This window comes from Sturnus vulgaris, chromosome 29, assembly GCF_052056855.1.
Source record: "Sturnus vulgaris isolate bStuVul1 chromosome 29, bStuVul1.hap1, whole genome shotgun sequence".
In the NCBI taxonomy this organism is placed as follows: domain Eukaryota; kingdom Metazoa; phylum Chordata; class Aves; order Passeriformes; family Sturnidae; genus Sturnus; species Sturnus vulgaris.
In genome coordinates, this window is record NC_142271.1 from 6,059,011 (window position 1) to 6,077,267 (window position 18,257).

General features: G+C 50.7%; 1 protein-coding gene and 1 long non-coding RNA gene across 2 annotated transcripts in view; one reads left to right on the plus strand and one right to left on the minus strand.

The window, feature by feature from the left end:
* Positions 1-4,448: 4,448 nt before the first annotated feature.
* On the minus strand, positions 4,449-5,869 carry LOC148220956 (uncharacterized). The gene is made up of 2 exons (XR_015808723.1): positions 5,807-5,869; positions 4,449-5,285 (listed from the first exon to the last, which is right to left on the minus strand). It is a non-coding gene; the product is annotated as an uncharacterized LOC148220956 (long non-coding RNA).
* A 39-nt stretch (positions 5,870-5,908) lies between these two features.
* Positions 5,909-18,257, plus strand: part of RAP1A (RAP1A, member of RAS oncogene family) — a 30,086-nt gene continuing 17,737 nt past the window's right edge. Inside the window, exon 1 of the mRNA XM_014892344.2 lies at positions 5,909-6,035. The gene's annotated coding sequence lies outside the window, so the exon portion shown is untranslated. The remainder of the gene's footprint in view (positions 6,036-18,257) is intronic.

The following is an 18,257-nucleotide window of genomic DNA, read 5'->3' on the forward strand; positions in this document are numbered from 1 at the left end:
AGGTGCCTGGTGCTCCCTCCCCTTCAGCATTTGCTTGACTTCATTCAGCCTTCCCGAAGGAAATTACCTGCTCTTCCCAAGAAAGGGGCTCAAAGCCAGGGTTATTCACTTGTGTTCAGGAAGCAATCAGAAAACAAAGAGTGCTGTCAAAAGTCTAAGTGTTACTGTGCTCATAATTACAGTGGAGCAGCGATCAAAGGGAGCTGAGGAGTTGCCTGTCCTGGGTCAGGAGAAGCTCCTGCTAACCCCTGGAAAAGGAGGAATGGAGGTGCTGGAGGGTCTCCAAGGCTGTGGCACGATGGAGTCCTCTCAGGAGGGCAGAGCAGCAGTAATTGGAAACACACATCTCCTGTGCAGGTACAGGTGAGCTCGTTATCACCTCACTGATGTCGCTGTCCTGCAGCCTGTGTCTGTGTGTGCTGCTGGCCTGGGGCTGGGCTGAGGGCACGAGCAGTGGCTGAGCCCTGGATACTGACCCTGCCAGCTGCGACAATTTATTTATGAATCATGGCTGAATCATGGACAGGTAATGAAGAAACTCCATGGATCTTACAGGGCTTCCAGAAGCTGACAGACAAATAGCTGGATTGTTACTTTTACCTGCTAATCAAAAATTGCCCCTTGGCTACAATGCAGTCATTGTGTGACTCTCTTTAAAGAAAACATGTGTTTAAACCCCATGAAAGGAAACATGGGAAAGAGTACTTACTAAATTAGATATTCTCTCACTTTCAATATATATGACATTTAATTTCAAGGCAATGTTTGCCTCACTGTGTGGGTTCCACCAAACCTCCAGTCATAGGATGTCTCTGACTTCCTCTTGCAGTTACATTTTAACTTTCATTTTATCTTTATTTTTTCTTTCCTTTTCCCCACTTCCCCATACTCTACTGCCTGGATTTTACAAAACAGAAGGAGGAAAATGGCAGCTGCAGCTGCCCTAGAAATGGGTGAGAGCAGCTGGCAGAGGAGGAGGAGGAGGAGGAGGTTTGGTACCCAGAGCTGGAGGAGGCACCGCCCGGCCATGGGGTGAGCGAGTGCTGGGCTGCACAGGAAGAAGTTGGGTAATAGAAAATGTGTGGTTGCAGCTGCCTTTGAGCAGTGAGCACAGTTTGGCAGCTGGAAGAGTAGCCCTTGTTCCTGCTCATGTCGAGCTCTGCTGTCCCAGTTCTTCCTGCTTGAGCCTGGGCCTCTCCCTGTGGCTGTGCAGGGCTCGGGGAGCTCCAGTCCCCTCTGCTTTGGTTTTTTCCTGTGCAAACCCAGCAGATTTGCCCAAGCCACGTTGCAAACTGTGGCAGGGGTTAGTGAGGGCAGAATCAGGCCCTGGGCTGTGTTTTGGGGGTCTCTGTGGAGGTGCCACCCATCCCTACCCAGGGGATTTGGGAAATATCCTACAAATGTGTCTCAGTATGAACTGCTGAGTCAGATCCCGACCTAAGCATCCAATCCTTCTCCTCTGCTAGGAAATTCCAGGCTGCTGCAGCTTCAGACAAGGAAATTCTTGCCTGCAGAAAGCGAAGAGTAAGAGCAGCCCATTGTGCTGCTCTTGGGCTGAGACGTGGGAATCCCTGTGCCTGATCATTGGCAGCTCCCTGCACGGGAAGTGGGATTTGTGCTTCCTTCCCCAGTGAGTTTCACAGCCTCTGATGGTATTTATAAAACCCTTGAACCAGAAACCCCAATCAGTCTCTGCCTTTCTCCTGACTCTGCAGAACTGCAGATACCAGACTGACTCCAGGCTTTTCTGGCACACTCACAAGGCAGGGAAAGGTTTGGGAAGCTGCATAAGGAGCCTCCATCCCATGTCCCTTTCAGAGTGACAGTCACACAGGAGGAAAGCCCAGGCTTGCTGGTGTCTGTGGTAGAGGAAGCCTTGTTCCTGCCTCCTCACCCGTTCTGCAGCCCCCGTGCTCACATCCCTGGGGCTCAAAGCTGGAAAACCCCTCCGTGTTTGCACTGGGACCAGTCTGTCCTGTGATTCCAAGGGACTTCAGGGCACTGGATGAGCTGGGGGAGGAGCACGGCCCCAGCACTGGGGCCCCAGGGCTGCAGTGCATGGCAAACCCAGTCCAGGCTTTCCCTCTGGAAACCTGCTGGAGTTTGGCAGAGCCCTGCCTTGGGATCGGCCATCCCTCCCCGGATCCCACAGCTCCCAGCTCATCTGCCTAATTACCTGGTAGCTTCACCCAGCCAGACTGTGGGCACAGAACAAACCGGGTGTGCAGTGGCAGCAGGGATGGGGTTTCAGGAATCTGGTCCTGTCTGCTCTGGGAACAGGCTCGGAGCTCTCCTGCCCCTACAGAGCTCGGGGTGCTGGGCTGTGTTAAATGATCCTTGCTGGTCGGATCCCCGGCCAGGACAGCGTGGGAGGTGAGGTGTGAGCTCCCTGACCCTCAGCCAGGGCAGCTGCTGGCAGCCATGTGGGTGCTCACTGTTAATTACATCATTAAGTCATTATTCATAATGATACACTGCAATCTCATCTGTAAAGAAAATATTATGCTTGTACTTCAAAGGCTTGTGTTGAGGTCTTTGGAGTGAGCATTTTTTTCTTTATTCTTCAGTTTAAGGAATGATTACTTTAAGTTTAGAGAGCACCAGTTCCTTTCTTGTGCAGTTTAAGTTCAGAACTCAGGACAGGACCAGGATGCAGTCAGCACCTTCACTTCTGACAGCCAGAGCAAAAGGATAATGTGTTATTATCCTGCATGGTGTCAAACCCACTTTCATTTGCTCTCCAGCCCTCTGATTCTATCAGCCAGCAATCCAAGGTCATTATGCAATCACAAATTGTTTCTGAATTTCATTAAATCAGCAAATGGGCCTTAGCTACGTATTTACATCAGCTGAACTTGTGATAATTTATCCAATTGGGCAATTATTATTTTGGAATAAAAGAAGTCCTGAGGGATTCTGCTTCATATTAATTTGCCCGTGGAAGACTCAGTGCAACCTCTGCAACTCAGCTGCAAAAGCAGGTGAAAAATTGCAATCCTGTTGCAGGTTCTGGGACAAATAAATGTTTTCCTTTCAGTCCTTAACTGCTGCCATATAGCAGGAAAAGGGGTGTGAAATCTCAGTATAATTTAATATGAATGGACTTAGACTGCAGAGCTTGGAAAAGAAGTTATTGTGGCAACTCCTGTTGTGTATAAATAGATGGGCTGTGATAAATTACACCTTTTTTAATAAAACTGCAGTGTGAAGGGTCACTGGGTTTCTTGGGCTGTGTCCAGGACATTCCAGGCTGTGTCCTGTGTGTGACAGGATGCAGAGAATCGATTCTCTTTGCCTCATAACCTTGTGTTACTGCTGAGCTGGTGTGAGTGGGAATCCCTGCTTTGGGGTTGTCAGCACTGTCAGTCACCCTGCAGACTCCCTGGAATAATGGGATTTGTTAGAAATGGGGAAATGCACTGTGAGGTGTGGGCATGGCATGTTACACCCTGCTGACAGGGAGCAGCAGCAGGGAGTGAAAGAGCTCTGAGGGGCTGGGAGAAACTGAGATCCAGATTTATTCCCTGCTGGAGTCACTAGGAAAAGTGCCTCTGATTTCAGCTGAACTTGGACCTGCTTCTCCTCTTCTAATCATTTCATAACCAGGTTCACATCCATCCAGATCTAATTTCATGTACTTGCAAAGCCTGACTCAGCAATAAATGTTATCAGCTTCCACTCAAACCTGCAGAAAATGGGGGAAAAAGTCAACCAGAACACACATCAGCCAGGAGCTCTGTCCTGCTGACTCAGGCCCTCAGTGTGCCTGGACCCTCATTGTTTTGAAACTTGGGAGATGCTCCATGAAATAGATAAGTGTGGGATTCCTTGGATACAATAGAACTCTTCAGGCAGCACTCAGTGGGAAAAGCTGCAAATGTGTTGGTATTTGGGGCAAAGTTTGTTAAAGCTTTAATTTCAAAGGAAATTTGGGGTAAAGCCTTGCAGTATGCTCAAACATTTCCATGTACACTGAGCCTGCTGAAGGAATTGCATCCCTCGCAGTTTCTGCCACAGGAATATATTTTTGCACAGCTTTTAAAACAGAAGTTACTGCTGATATTTTGTCCCTGCCTGTTTTCCAGACACAACCTCATGTTTTTAAACATTGAGCTAGTAACTTCCTAAGGTCACAGATTTCACGATAAACGTTTGTACTCTGCAGAAACAAGTTGCTCAACCACGAGTGCTGAGCATCCTTCGAGGCAGATGCTTTTGCCACCCCGACTGTCCCGCTGTGCCTGAGCCTCTCACTGCTGAGGCTGCCAAGTCCTTCCTGCAGAGACAGAAAGTGTGGAAATCCTCTGCTGACATCGCCCTGCCTCCAGCGATCCCAATCAAGCAGTGATTCACCTGCTCCCAGCACGGTGGTCCCCAGGGAAGGAGACACCTCTTAAGCCATAAAAACAGGGATTTACAGATCAGTATCAGCAGCCACAAGTTGTACCTGGGAGCAAAATTCTGCGCTGTGTATTTATTTCTGCTGCACACACAAAGCTGTGAGAGGGAGAACTGGAGCAGCCTCAATTACAGAGGGTGAGTGGGGACTCTGAGCTCTGTGTGTCTCCTGGCCTCTCACTTGCTGGGGATTTTGGATAAGTCATTTAATCTCTGTTTTCTCATCTGTACAGCCAGACAAGTAATATTTAGCATTTTTGTTGGAGTCCTGGATGAAAGGCAGCATGGCTGCTAAAATATTGTTGCTGTAGCCTCAGATCTCAACAAATGTGCTCGTGTCCCTGAAGTTTTGCAGGTGGTGATGGAGGAGCGTGGGGAGGCCCGTGGGTGTGCTGCTGCTGCCTCTGGCACATCCCTGCAGCCTCCCCTGGAGCATCCAGGGACAGCGGCTGCAGCCCTCGCGTTCCCTGGTGATGTGAGGAGGTGACAGTGCTGGGAAACACCAGAGATCCCTCTGCTCATGGAGAGCCAGGCATTGCAGCCATGTCAGCACCTACAGCTCCTCCTGGGGTATTTGTACATTCTGAACGAGGAAAACAAGCCCCTGGAATTTATTGACTGTTGACATTAGCTTTTCTGGAGTGTATAGTTTAGAGCTGAATTATAGTTTAAGTCGGGGCTAATGAAGTGATCTCCCAGATCAGTGACTGTGCTGGACTTGTGACCTGATCGTCCCTGTGTGGCTGCTGCAGTTTACAAACGCTCAGTGAGTGACAAACACGGGCACGACTTTTCTGTGCCATTTCCCCGTCCCGCGCTCCGTCTGTTTCTTGTCGCTTTCATGTGTATTTCACTCCAATGCTGCAGCTCTTTAATTTCATGCTTTTCTGAAGAAACAAACAAATTATGTTCACAATAAACAAACTTTGAAGTGCTGTGTTTCGAGAAAAGCTTTTTAAGGGGTGAAGCGCTGTGGTGTGGCGGGGCTCGGGAACCTCTTGGTGACTCTTGTCGTGTCCCGTGTGACCGGTGCAGCATCATCTCCGTACGGAAACAGCCTCAGCCCTGTCACCACCGGTCCCTGCTCTCTGCCCACCCTTCCCACGGAGAAATTCCACCCTGAGCCTCCCCTGGCCCAGCCTGAGCCCGCTCCCTCTCCTCCTGTTCCCAGATCCCAAATCCGCCCTGGCTGTCCCTCCTGTCAGGGAGTTGTGCAGAGCCAGAAATTGCCCCCGATGCCCCTTTTCTCCAGGCTGAGCCCCTTCCCAGCCCCGCTGGATGCGCATTCCCCGCACACACGGAGCAGAGTCCGCGGAGCCCCGCTCCGTGCCCAGCCCCGCTCCGTGCCCAGCCCCGCTGGACGCGCACTCCCCGCACACTCGGAGCCCGTCCCGCCGCAGCCCCGCACCTGCCCCGGCCCTCCCGGAACTTTTGCGGGGCCCGTCCGTCCGTCCGTCCGTCCCCGCCCGCCGCTCTGGCTCCTCCCCGGGCCGCGCAGGGCGGAGCGGACGCGGCGCCGCCGCCGCGCAGAGCAGCAGCAGCGGCAGCGGCAGGAGCCGAGCCCCGAGCTCCGAGCTCCGAGCTCCGAGCCCGCTCCGGGGGAGCCGAGCGGCGGCGGGGGCGGCCCGGGGGCGGCGGTGAGCGGGGAGCGCGGCGGGGCCGGGGCCGGGGCCGGGGCCGGGGCCGGGGCCGGGCCGGGCTGGGGAGCGGCGGGTCCGGCTGTCCCGGCGGGGCCTGGCGAGGCCGCGGGGCGGGCGGAGCGGGGCAGGGGCCGGCCCGGAGTCCGGCGGGGCCGGGCGGTGTCAGCGCCGGGCGCTCCCTGCCCGCGGCCCGGCCGGCAGCGAGGGGGAGGCGGTCGGCCCGGCTCCGGCCCTGGCCCCGTTCTCGTTCTCGTCCTGCCCCGGCCGGTCCGTCCTGCCCTGCCGGACATCCACATCCATCCTGTGCGGCACCGGGCGGGCTGTGCCAGCCGGGCTCGCACACGCGCGGAATTCGTGCGCTGGTGGCGGGGTCGGGTGTGCTCGGGGCGTCCCGTGCTCGCTCGCTGCTCCCGCCGGGCGACGGGAACGGGGACTCGAGCGGGGCCCGAGGGACAGCGGGGCTGGGACACGGGGGGTGGGATGGCAAAGGGGAGATGGCAGGACAGGGGACAGGGACACGGCAGGACAGGAGATGGCAGGATAGGGGTACAGGGGATGGCAGGACGGGGACAGGCTCCAGGAGCCGCTCCGCTTTGCCAGGATGGGCGGCAGGAGGTTTGGGCAGGTGGGACAAGCCAAGGGGGAGCCACGTGGAGCAGCGGGCTGGCCCATCCTCATCCTCCGGCCCATCCTCATCCTCCACTCCCAGGGACTCGTTGTCTCAGACCACCACAGCTCTAAAAAGGTTTCTTGCACTTCCTTCGGTTGCTTTAAAGAGAAACGGTTCTCTGTGCAGGGAAACTTTGGTGTTTAGGTACTTCTCGTTAATTGGTGACTTTGCTTGCGATATTTGAGGTGCAGAACGTGTGGGTTTGGTGCAGGGATTCCTGCGGAGCTTCCTCAGTGGGAGGGTTGGGGTTTGGACACAGCGAGTCAATTCCGACTGACACAGAGCTGGAACTGGGTCTTGCTTTGCTCACAGCTTGGAAAGAGCTGCAAACAGGAAGGGCAAACCATGAAAACTCTGGGTTTTTTCCTTTCGGTAGCTTAACAGGGGAGATAATATTTCTTAAAATAGTTGTTTAACTTAAAAACGCCTGTCTGCCTTCGGAGTATTGTATCGGCACTCTGTAATTTCTATTGTAATTCTCTCTGAGTGGTTGTGTTGCTCCCCGTAAAGAGACACCAGATTATCTGAGGAGTTGAGGAAAGCGGCTGTTCAGTTGACAGTGCCTGTCTGCTGTGAAATGTTTCACTGTTGTGATTTGTGTCATTGCTTTTTTTCGTGCTGAAATGGTGTGTCAGTAATTCTCCCTGGTGTAGTGGATCTTTGGAGCTGAAAGGGTTTTAATGTGGGAAACTGAGAGACTTTCAGGAAGTAATGGAGGAAGCTTGGAGAAGCAGAGAATGGCGCGTTAGTAAAGCTCTGTGCCTTTAATGAGGAGTTATCCAAAGGCAGGCAAATTAAAGGGAAGTTCCAGATGGAGCACTCTTGCTTTTGTGGTCTCTGCAACTTAGTGAATTCACAGAAGCGATGTATTTCACAAGTATGAAATGCTGTCTGATTATTCTGACATCATTATCACGTTGCTATAGTGACTTCATTTCGCTGGGAATGCCATGTTCACATCCGGTTGCTATGGAGAAAATCAGTGTCATAAATAAAAACATTTAATGTTCTGTGCATCCCTGTGGCAGGAAAAAAGGCATCGATTTATTGATGTGAGTGAAGACTGGCAACATATTCCAACAGAAGTTCTTAGTGCCAAGTCACAAGCTGGGGAATTGTCACTTGCCATTCTCGGCAGATTGTCCCTTGCCTCTCTCTGTTGTGGCAGGTAGCAGAAGTTGTGAAATGCTGCTTTTGGAATGGAGGGTGACAGAGCGTCTGTCGTTCTTCAAGGTGGAGTCGGCAGGAAGTGCTGTGCTCGCACCGTTTCTAAAAATAATCTGTTTTCATGCGTGGTGTTTGCTCTCGGGGAGCAGAGTTATCCCTCCAGAGCGGCTCCAGCTCACAGCCTGCATCTGTGTGTGGGGCTGAGGAAACCTGGCTGTCCCCCCAGCCTGGCAGTGTCCCCCATCCCCAGCCGTGTCCCCCATGCCCAGCAGTGTCCCCCATGCCCAGCAGTGTCCCCATGCCCAGCAGTGTCCCCCATCCCAGCAGTGTCCCCCAGCAGTGTCCCCCATCCCAGCAGTGTCCCCCAGCAGTGTCCCCCCATGCCCAGCAGTGTCCCCCCATGCCCAGCAGTGTCCCCCATGCCCAGCAGTGTCCCCCCATCCCAGCAGTGTCCCCCCATCCCAGCAGTGTCCCCCCATCCCCAGCAGTGTCCCCCATCCCCAGCAGTGTCCCCCATCCCCAGCAGTGTCCCCCATCCCCAGCCGTGTCCCCCATGCCCAGCAGTGTCCCCCATCCCAGCCGTGTCCCCCATCCCCAGCCGTGTCCCCCCATGCCCAGCAGTGTCCCCCATGCCCAGCAGTGTCCCCCCATCCCAGCAGTGTCCCCCCATCCCAGCAGTGTCCCCCCATCCCCAGCAGTGTCCCCCATCCCCAGCAGTGTCCCCCATCCCCAGCAGTGTCCCCCATCCCCAGCAGTGTCCCCCATCCCCAGCAGTGTCCCCCATCCCCAGCCGTGTCCCCCATGCCCAGCAGTGTCCCCCATCCCAGCCGTGTCCCCCATCCCCAGCCGTGTCCCCCATCCCCAGCCGTGTCCCCCATCCCCAGCCGTGTCCCCCATCCCCAGCCGTGTCCCCCATCCCCAGCAGTGTCCCCCATGCCCAGCAGTGTCCCCCATGCCCAGCAGTGTCCCCCATCCCCAGCAGTGTCCCCCAGCAGTGTCCCCCATCCCCAGCAGTGTCCCCCATGCCCAGCAGTGTCCCCCATCCCGGCAGTGTCCCCCAGGGGCTGAGCTGTCGCTGCCATCACGTGTCGTGCCGCTGGCCCGGCTGTTTTTAGGGTAAGTAGCTTTGCTGAAGGTTCTCAGAGGATCTCTGCCAAACGCGCTGCGTTACTCGCGCAGTGTAAGTGCAGTGACAGGTTAATGCTTTTATTTGGAGACTCGTGTTTACACAGCTCATCGGGACAGTTTATATTGGGGACCATGAGCTGCACATGTACAGACAGAGGTTATTAGTGATGCATTTCGTGGCTGCTCAGCCAGCCCGAGGATTGTTCTTAAAAAAACTGAAAAGTAATTAAATGGCAAGAGTGTAGCATGTACTTGAACATTAAAGTTTTAATTGTATATTGAATCACCGTCCTGGGCATAAACAACTCCAAGCATTTGTTTGTACTTTATATTGCAGTGCTTTTTCGTGTAGCCTGCACGTGCACAGCTCGCTCGGTGGCACTTTGAACTTGTGCTCAGTGTTTAGAGAGCAGATCGCTTCTGTGCAACTTTGCAGGCTTAGAAAAATCATCCTCAAGAGGAATCCTAATACTCTGACAACAGGAACATGTTATCCGTTTTCCTAGAGAAAACAAAGTGAATCTTTTGAACATACATAAGTTCAAACCTTTAGGCTTTATATTTGAAGTGTTTTTTATGTGTAGCTGTTTGAAGTTCAGAATTATCCTTGATCCAGTGTTACTTTCAACCTTGCCAAAATCAGCTCAGCTAGCTCTGACTGTGGATCCTGATCAAAACTTTGGGGTTTTAGGGTAATATGGAAGACTTCCTATTTTATCACTTTATTTTAATTTCTGATGAGCCACATCCATATTGATCATCACTTCTTATAATAACTTTGTGTATTTAATTCTGCAGAAGCAGATTCAAGGGACACATGACTTTTAAAACTTGGTCAAGTCCTAGGCTGGTGTTTGGATTTTTTGGCCTTGATTTGAAGGGGTGTTGGGTTACTTTTTGAAGATGAAGTAGTGAGGATGGTGGTTAAAGTATAGCCTCAATTCATTTTATGTTGAGCTCTGAAGTAGTTATTGATTTTTCTTTTACTCTTTTATTAAATAGTTAATTGGAAATTAAACAGAAATTGAATGGAAGCATCTTCTTAAAAGGGTTCTTCTAAATCCCAGGGTCAGATTTTCCTGTAGGCATTTGTATTTGCACTTTAGGAAAGTTGCTGCTGCTGGAAACATGACACCTAATGGCAGAGATCAGTAAGGATGTCCCAAAGTTTTCTGAAAAGACCTGTTCATCTTGCTGAGCTCTCTTACTTGGTCCAGGCTGTCTTGCTGAGATGTTAAACCTTGTGTGAGATGTGACCAGTCCCTCTCCATCCTTCCCTTGGGCTCCCTGCAGGTCCTGGAAGGTAGAGTCAAGCTGAGGACGTTTCAGTGGAAATGGTGAAACAGAGCATCAGGTTATGAAGATGAGTTCATGCCAGTGCTCCCAGAGCAGGGGAAGGATGGCAGGAGGGAGGCCCAGTTTTTGTGGGTAAGAATTTCCCAGAGTGGTTGGCTCCTGCAGTTCAGAGCAGCAGTGAGTTACCCCTGTGAGGTGAGGAAGGCATGGCAGAGACTGAACTCTGATTTCCCATTGCTGAACCTTCGTTGTGGAGCATTCAGAAACTCTTGGAATCAAGAACCAAGTGGGAACCCAAGTGGTGCAGTTTAGTTTCCAGCATGAATATTAGAGTGAAGAAAACATCTGTGTTGGTTAAGTGAAGACCTGTTGAACCGAGGAGAGAGGATTAGAGTAGATGTGATGAAGATACACTTTAATTATGGCAGTCCCACTGCTGATGGAGGGAAGGAGTTACAAGAATCTGCAGTTCCTGACACTCCTGACCCAGGGCAGTGTCCTTCAGCCCTGAGCTGCAGCAGGGCTGATGTGGTGACTCTGTTATAACAGCTCTGCTTTGCCTGTGACAGTGGGAAGAACGTGACCTGGGGCTGGTTCTGGCTGCCAGAATTACACCAAACAGGTGACATTTGGTCTCTGTCCTCAGGGGTACCAGGCTGTTATTTGCAAGGAGCAGCCTGCATTTATGAGAGCTCCATCGAGCTGCCTTTCTGGTGCAACAAACTGAGGGTCTCTGCTGGTTGTTTTGCAGCTGGCTGTGCTCGTTGGCTGTGTGACTGTGTGACTGTTGACATCCTCTGTGAGCTGGTTTGACATGTCTGACTGAAACCCTTCCGAGCTAAATGGCTCATTATCAGAAGCTTCCTGTTATTTCCTGTGATAGCCTAATTTGGTTAATTAATGCCTGTTTTCTGAGCTCCCCTCTGAAGAGAAGGGGACCCAGTGACAGCAGAGCATCAGTCAGGACACACCTGGGCCTGCTCAGCTCTTGCTACCTGGTTTTACACTGAAGCACCTTGTGCTGCACTCTGGTGCCATTTCACTCCAGGTTTGCTATGAAACCAGTTTTGATCTGCAGAGGGACAGGAACTGGTTACTGAGAGTTCACTTCTTCCCTTGCAAATACTGCAATAATTAAGGTTGTGTAGAGTAATCCATTTAATGATATTAAAATGAGGAGGCTGTGGGAAGAAGGGTGGTGCTCAAGGAGCAGCCACTGAGCGTTACATTCCCGATCAGAAATGCTGTGTTTGAACTGAAACTGCGGGCAGTGCTGTGGGAAGATCCTTTGGGAGGAAATGGGACACCAGACCCCATCCCTCGTGTGGCTCTCGTGTCACTCTGGGCTCTGTAACCTCTGCACTGGCAGGCTGTGCCCAAAGCCTTGTGGCAGGCAGCACACCTGGCTGAAGGTGAGCTCAGAGCTGTTTGTGTTTCTCCTGTGGCAGCAGAGCCCAGGGCAGGGCTGGGGCTCTTTCTCACCGTGTCAGCTCTGGAGCAGGTCGGGTGGCTCTGCTGAGCCCCGACGTGGCCACATGAAGACGATGTTTGGATGTTTTGATGTGTGCTCTGCTCCCTCTGCGAGTGCTCAGGCAGGTATTGGCAGTTGGGAAATACCTGCTCTACCTGAACTGGCTCTTCCACTGCAGCTGCAGTGGCTTGACCTGAACCCAGGTAAAGGCACAGTTTGGGGTTTTTTTTCGGTTGAGAAATCCAGATGCTGACAAAAGCAGACTTGGTATGTTTTGAGAACTGCTGGCTGCTTTCTTTTGATGAACAAAATCATCAGTCTGAGGGGGAGGTCTGACCCTGCACAGGGCTCTTGTAGCAGGGAAGGAGCAGGTAACAGGACCAGGAGCCAGGCTGCAGGTGCTTGTCTTGGCTCTTTCACCTCTTGGACTTTGTTTAACTTCGAGTGTGGGCAGCCAGGCAGTGGCAGTCCTGTTGAGCAGGTGGCCCGAGGCATTGTGGTTTGTTATTTATTTTGAATATTGATAAGGTGGAAAACACTGAAATCCATCTGGGGCACTGAAGCAAGAGGCCTGGATGTGCCCACAGCAGGGGCTGAAACAAATCTTTATTCATCACTTCAGTGAGGCAAAATGCACTCAGAAATGTGCTCGATGTAATGAGCAGGATGAGCATTTCTGTAATAGGTGATTGTTGCTGTGTCAAAACCCGGCTTTTTGGGAATGTACTGCAAACTGTGTTTGTCAATGGGCTGTGTTGCATAACTGCTGCTTGCTGGAGCATTGCAGGAAAACAGACACTTGCATTTCACTTGTCACTGACTGCAGATTCAAGGCTGCCTGGAATGTTTGGGGTTTTTTTTTTTCATTTTTTTTTTTTTAGTCGAGATATTTGTTGGATTCAGTGACGTCGTGTTCTGCAGTGTTCTAATACTGAAAAAATGTGAATCTGTCATGTTGAAATCAGGGTACTGCGTGTGAGCTCAGGGCAGTGTGCTGTGATGGGGCTGAGCACCGCGGGCTGGGGCTGCTCCTGCAGGAATGAGGGGGGAAAGGAAAGGAAAAGGAAAAGGAAAGGAAAAGGAAAAGCTGCTGCAGGTCCTGTCCAAGGCAGGAATCTGGGTGCAATCAGGCATTTCTCACAGTTTTAGCTGGAAATAGACCCTTAATCTGGAAGGCACGTTGGACGTGGGAGGAGCACTTCAGCTGGATGTATTGCTTGCAGTGCCTTTTAGGTTGGATTTTTATGTAATATTCTTTTCTCTCATGCAAATAAACTTGAAGTTGTAGGGAGGGGCAGCTGAGAAGAGGAAAACTTTCATTACAGACAGCTGACATGCAGAATAACATCTTTTTATATGCCACTCACCACGTGATAGTTAAAAGTAACTCATAGTTCACTGGGTAAGGCTATTTCTGGCACAATTCTCCTTTTTTTTTTTTTTTTTTTTTTTTTTTGGTAACAGTCTCGTTCCAGCACATCTTGCTTTACCCTGAGATTTGATGTGTTTGTTACTCCTGTGCTGAGTACCAGGTACTGGCTATCAGGCCTGAAGAACAGAAATCCTGATGCATTTATGAAGTAAATATGGGTGAAGATGAAATAAATTCAGCCAACTGTTGCTTTCTGCTTTAGATTATAACACTAATTGTAGCTGAAAATAACATTAAGATTAAATATACAAACTGAAGTGGTTCCAGACAGCCTTTCTCATGAAATATTTATGCATTTAAGGCTTTTAACTCATCAGATCACTCACGAAGTTGTGCAGGTTACAGTATTATTGTGGCTTTGCCTTGTTTTGTGAATACACTGCATTGGGGTATTGATCACTAGAATGCAGTCAGAGCTTTTTCAGGAATCCCGTTTGTAAAGATCAAACAGATGTTGTAATGCTCCAGGGCACTTTCCTGGGTGGTGTGATTCTAAGAAAGTGGGTCTTGTCCTTTTCTCTGTAATTTCAGGGCTTTGCAGCCTCTGTTAAATGAGCTGTTTGCCCAAACCCTTGTCATAAACACGGAATCCATTTATCCCCAGAGCACACTCGGGCTGGGTGGCTCAGCAGGTGTCAGGAGGGTGAAGCTGTGTCTGCAGAGCTGTCACTTCCCTTGTCCTTTTCCTGCCAGCTTCACATCCACTGCATCTCTACGGGCAGAAGCTGAAATAGATTTAGGAACTTTTTAAAAGCAGGGATGGCAGTGCTGTGCTGAGGGCTGGGTTGGGCTGAGGCTGTATTTGCAGATTTAAACAGTTGTTTTTACAGGGAGTTTTTACTTTGGTGGGAAGGTGTCCTGACCATGGAAAGGCACAGAAATTGTGGCAGATGACAATGAACACTGAAATGGAGTGTGCTGTGTCCTCAGGTCAGTGCAGAACCACCTGTCCCCAGGCTGTGTGTGTGACACATTTACACACTAACGTGGGAGAGATGTTTTTATTTTTCCTTTTTCCCCTCATCATTTCAAAGGCTCATGGCTCCAGCCAAGCCGTTTTCTGGAGCAGTCTGAGCAGGGCTGGGGGTGCTCACAGGGAGGATGTGTCCTCCCTTCCTCTGAGCCACAGCCAGCCCCTGTCCTGCCAGCAGGGCTCCAGCTGCCCTGGCCCCGGCCTTGCTGCTGGTTTAAATTGTCTATTTTGGTTGTAATCAAGCTTGACCTATAAATACTGAAATGGCTCCTATAAAACTGATTAAACTATCAGCGCTGTTTCCTTTAATGCCACCTTTTATTCACCATAAAGGAAATTCCAGGATGAATTGTCAAAGGAGTTTTGCCCTTTTAAGCAGGTTCAGGAGGATTAAAAAACTTCAGAGAAGCTCTGGTGCAGAGGCCAGGTCTGGCAGGGGTTTGGTTACAGCCCTGCTGGCCTCCAAGCACTCGCTCTGCCACCGAAGTGTTAATAACTCTTTGAATATTCCTCCAGTTAAAACCTTCACACAGAAGAAAGTTTCATTTTTGCTGTAGAAGAAAATTCAGTTTCCACCCCCACTCTGCCTCAAGGTTCCAGGAAGCAGCATTAAGGGGCTGAGCTAAATGCTGAAGGATTAAGCACCACATTAAATAACTTCATTTCTTTACGAAATGTAATGAAACTGTTGCTTTCTCCTCTATTTGAAGTTAATTCTGTGCACTTATTGCTATTCAGGCTCCTATCAAGCCTTGAAATCTGCCGTGAAAAGCTTTCAGGAGGTGCAGCCCTACTTGGCAGTGCTAAAACACATCCGTTGTGGGCTGTGTTTAAATCCTCATTACATGGATACTCATTGCTGTGGGGGGTTTATTTAAACTGATAAACAAATGTAGTATTAATAAGTGGCCATATGGTCAGTGGGGCTTTTCATTCTGAGGATGGTTGTTAAAAGAGGCGTTTAATGAGCCGCAGTTGCGTGGGAACAGGAGGGGTTTGGTTGTGGCTGCCACACAGCAGGCGAGGGGAAATCTCCGGGCTGCACATGCAGAGCTGACCTTTAGAACGGGCTGCACGCTCAGAGCCAGTGTACAAACACACACACACACGGATTGCTGCGGCTCTGCCACGCACATGGGAGGGATCTCAGTGTTTTCTGGAATTTGGGAGTTAGCCCGCTCTCCTGAAGAGCTGCGATGTGCCCCGTGTTTAGAGGCTTGGTATTGGTTTTAGGATTTATCACTGGTGGGTTTAAATCACAGAATCGTGGGCTGGTTTGGGCTGGAAGGACCTTAAAGCTGATGCAGTGCCACCCCCTGCCCTGGGCAGGGACCCCTGCCCTTATCCCGGGGTGCTCCAGCCTTGGACCCTTCAGGGGTGCCAGGACCTCACTACCCTTGGAGTAAAGACTTTATTCCCAACACCTAATCCTGACCTCCCAGTGTCAGTGTGAAATACACAGGAAGAGCAGTTTAAACCTCTGCAGTTTCACTGAGAAATTTCACATAAGTTTCGTCTCTCCATTAATTTTTTAATCTGGAGACCAAGTAAGCTCCAACTGGGCTTTATGACCAATGTCTGGCCACTAATACTGCAGAAATGAAATCATTAAAGTGCAAGGTGAAATTTCAGTGGCAATCTATCTACCTCATGTCACTTATTTACTCTTAATTATATAAACCAGGAAGAATGGTGGCGAACGTTGCCAAGCTACTATCAGCACAACAAGTTATTCCTACCAAGTAGAATGGAGTTGCTCTTTTGCTACAATGGAGCCTCCTCAGGTCTGTCTAGAATTTAATCTGTTTTGTAAAAGGTCAGGATATTTTTTTCCACTAAAAGAAATGGAGAGGAATTACAAACTTTATAGGGCTTAAAAATCCGTGGCAGGTTGTGGATGTCATAGGCAGCAAATGGAGGAAGTGCCCTGAACGCTGCTGTGTCTAATGGCGATGCCCTTTAATGTTTACACGTTTGGCTGATGAGGAAGGGGGAAGGAAGTTTGTTTTTTTTTTTTTTCTTGTTTTTTTTTTTTTCCAAAAAAAGCTGTGGAGAGCTCCACTGAATGGTGTGTGCTGGAGTCCTCCGGTAAGGCTAGGTGGGAAAAGGAGAAATGGTGAATGTGGCCGTGGTGTGGCTTGGGAGGAGCTGTGAGCTCACAATCCCTCCTACCAAAGGCTTTCAGACATTTGTCATTGAGCGGAGTGGATTCAGTCCTGGCTGTGCTCAGCTGAGGTGGCTGTGATGTCCCTGGCCATGGCTGTGGTGTCCCTGCTTGTCCCCGTGTCCTGCCTGTCCCTGTGTCTGTCCCCGTGTCCTGCCTGTCCCCGTGTCCTGCCTGTCCCCGTGTCCTGCCTGTCCCTGTCCCTATCCCCATGTCCTGCCTGTCCCCATGCCCTGCCTGTGCCTGTCCCTGTGTCTGTCCCCGTGTCCTGCCTGTCCCTGTGCCTGTCCCTGTGTCTGTCCCCATGCCCTGCCTGTCCCTGTGCCTGTCCCTGTGTCTGTCCCCATGTCCTGCCTGTCCCCATGTCCTGCCTGTCCCCATGTCCTGCTGTCCCCATGTCCTGCCTGTCCCCATGTCCTGCTGTCCCCGTGTCCTGCTGTCCCCATGTCCTGCTGTCCCCGTGTCCTGCCTGTCCCTGTGCCTGTCCCTGTGCCTGTCCCCATGTCCTGCCTGTCCCCGTGTCCTGCTGTCCCCGTGTCCTGCTGTCCCCGTGTCCTGCTGTCCCCGTGTCCTGCCTGTCCCTGTGTCTGTCCCCGTGTCGTGCCTGCAGCTCGGGCTCTGGTGTCAATGTGCCGAGTGCCGCAGTCCGGCCGGGGGGAGGCTGCCAGCTCCAGCCCTGACGTAGAGCTTTGTTCTAATTTGGGGATGCAGTGTGTGTTGGTCTTTGAGTTGTGCTGCTGGCTTCCTTTCCCCTGCCTTTGTCTGGCTGGCACATGTCCCTAGCAACTTGCTGCAAGTGCAGACCAATAGGACAAAAAAGAAATTAGCCGTTTCAGCATGGCAGGCTTCAGCTGCCCAGAGCCCTTGTTCCTTGCCTGGAGAGCTTCTACAGCAAAACAATTTCCAATGAATAATTAGGCAGGCACCTCCATAGAAGTTAACATTATGTTATTTGAAATTGCAGGTTCAGCGTGAAGCTGATTGCACAAAAGATCCCAGGCTGAGGAGGATCAATCCCAGAGTGTTTGTGCACAAAATGACAATTTCCAATGACAGGATTATTGGTGTTTTCCAAGCAGTTCGTTTCTCTGCCGTGTTTGTGTGGGCTGCAGTTAATTTGCTGGAAGCTCCAGCTCAGCACAACACTGGAGTGGGAAGGGCTGTGCTGCTGGAGGACTTTACTCTTTGCCCAGGCTTCTGTGGCCTTGGCCCTGGCTCAGGAACACGGAGTGATGCAGAGAGTGGGGACTGGGATGTGGCTCTGAGGAGCTTTTGGGAGTGGATGCAAGACTGGAAGGCTGCTCTTGCCTTTTCTGATGGAACTCTGCAGGTGACACCTCTGGGCAGTGTTCTCCTGTCTTCTCACATACCTGTTTGCTTTTTTGGCTTGTCACCAGCTTTATTTTCTGCGTGTGCTTCTTGCCGTGTCTTTTGGGGGGTTATTTGTTACCTAAAAAACAAAAGGAAAATATATTTAGGCTTGGGTTACTGATGATTTGGACAAGGGACAGCGTGTATATTCCAGCATCAGGAATGCACCACAGTGGGGTCGTGACTCATCCTACAGCAGGCTTGTGCAGAGCTAATTACACATTTGTGCCTTGATTGGTATTTGATGTGATGCTGAAAGCAGTCAGTGGAAATGACAATGATTTTGGTGTTAAAATTACAAAACTGGGGCTGAGATTCCTGGTGCAAATTATACAATGTTATGTTCTTATGTAAATATCTAAAACACACTTACTTTGGTGTCAGATCCCGCAGTGATAATGAGTAAGAAAAGAAATGCAGAGTCTGTGAACGGAAGTTTGTCAAGCTGTACTTTTGAAGTCACACTGAACTGCTTTCTGCTTAGTCTGGTCTTTTAGTCTCTTGTTTTTCCTCTGTGCTCTCATTTTTCTGGTGTTGGTGGCCTCAG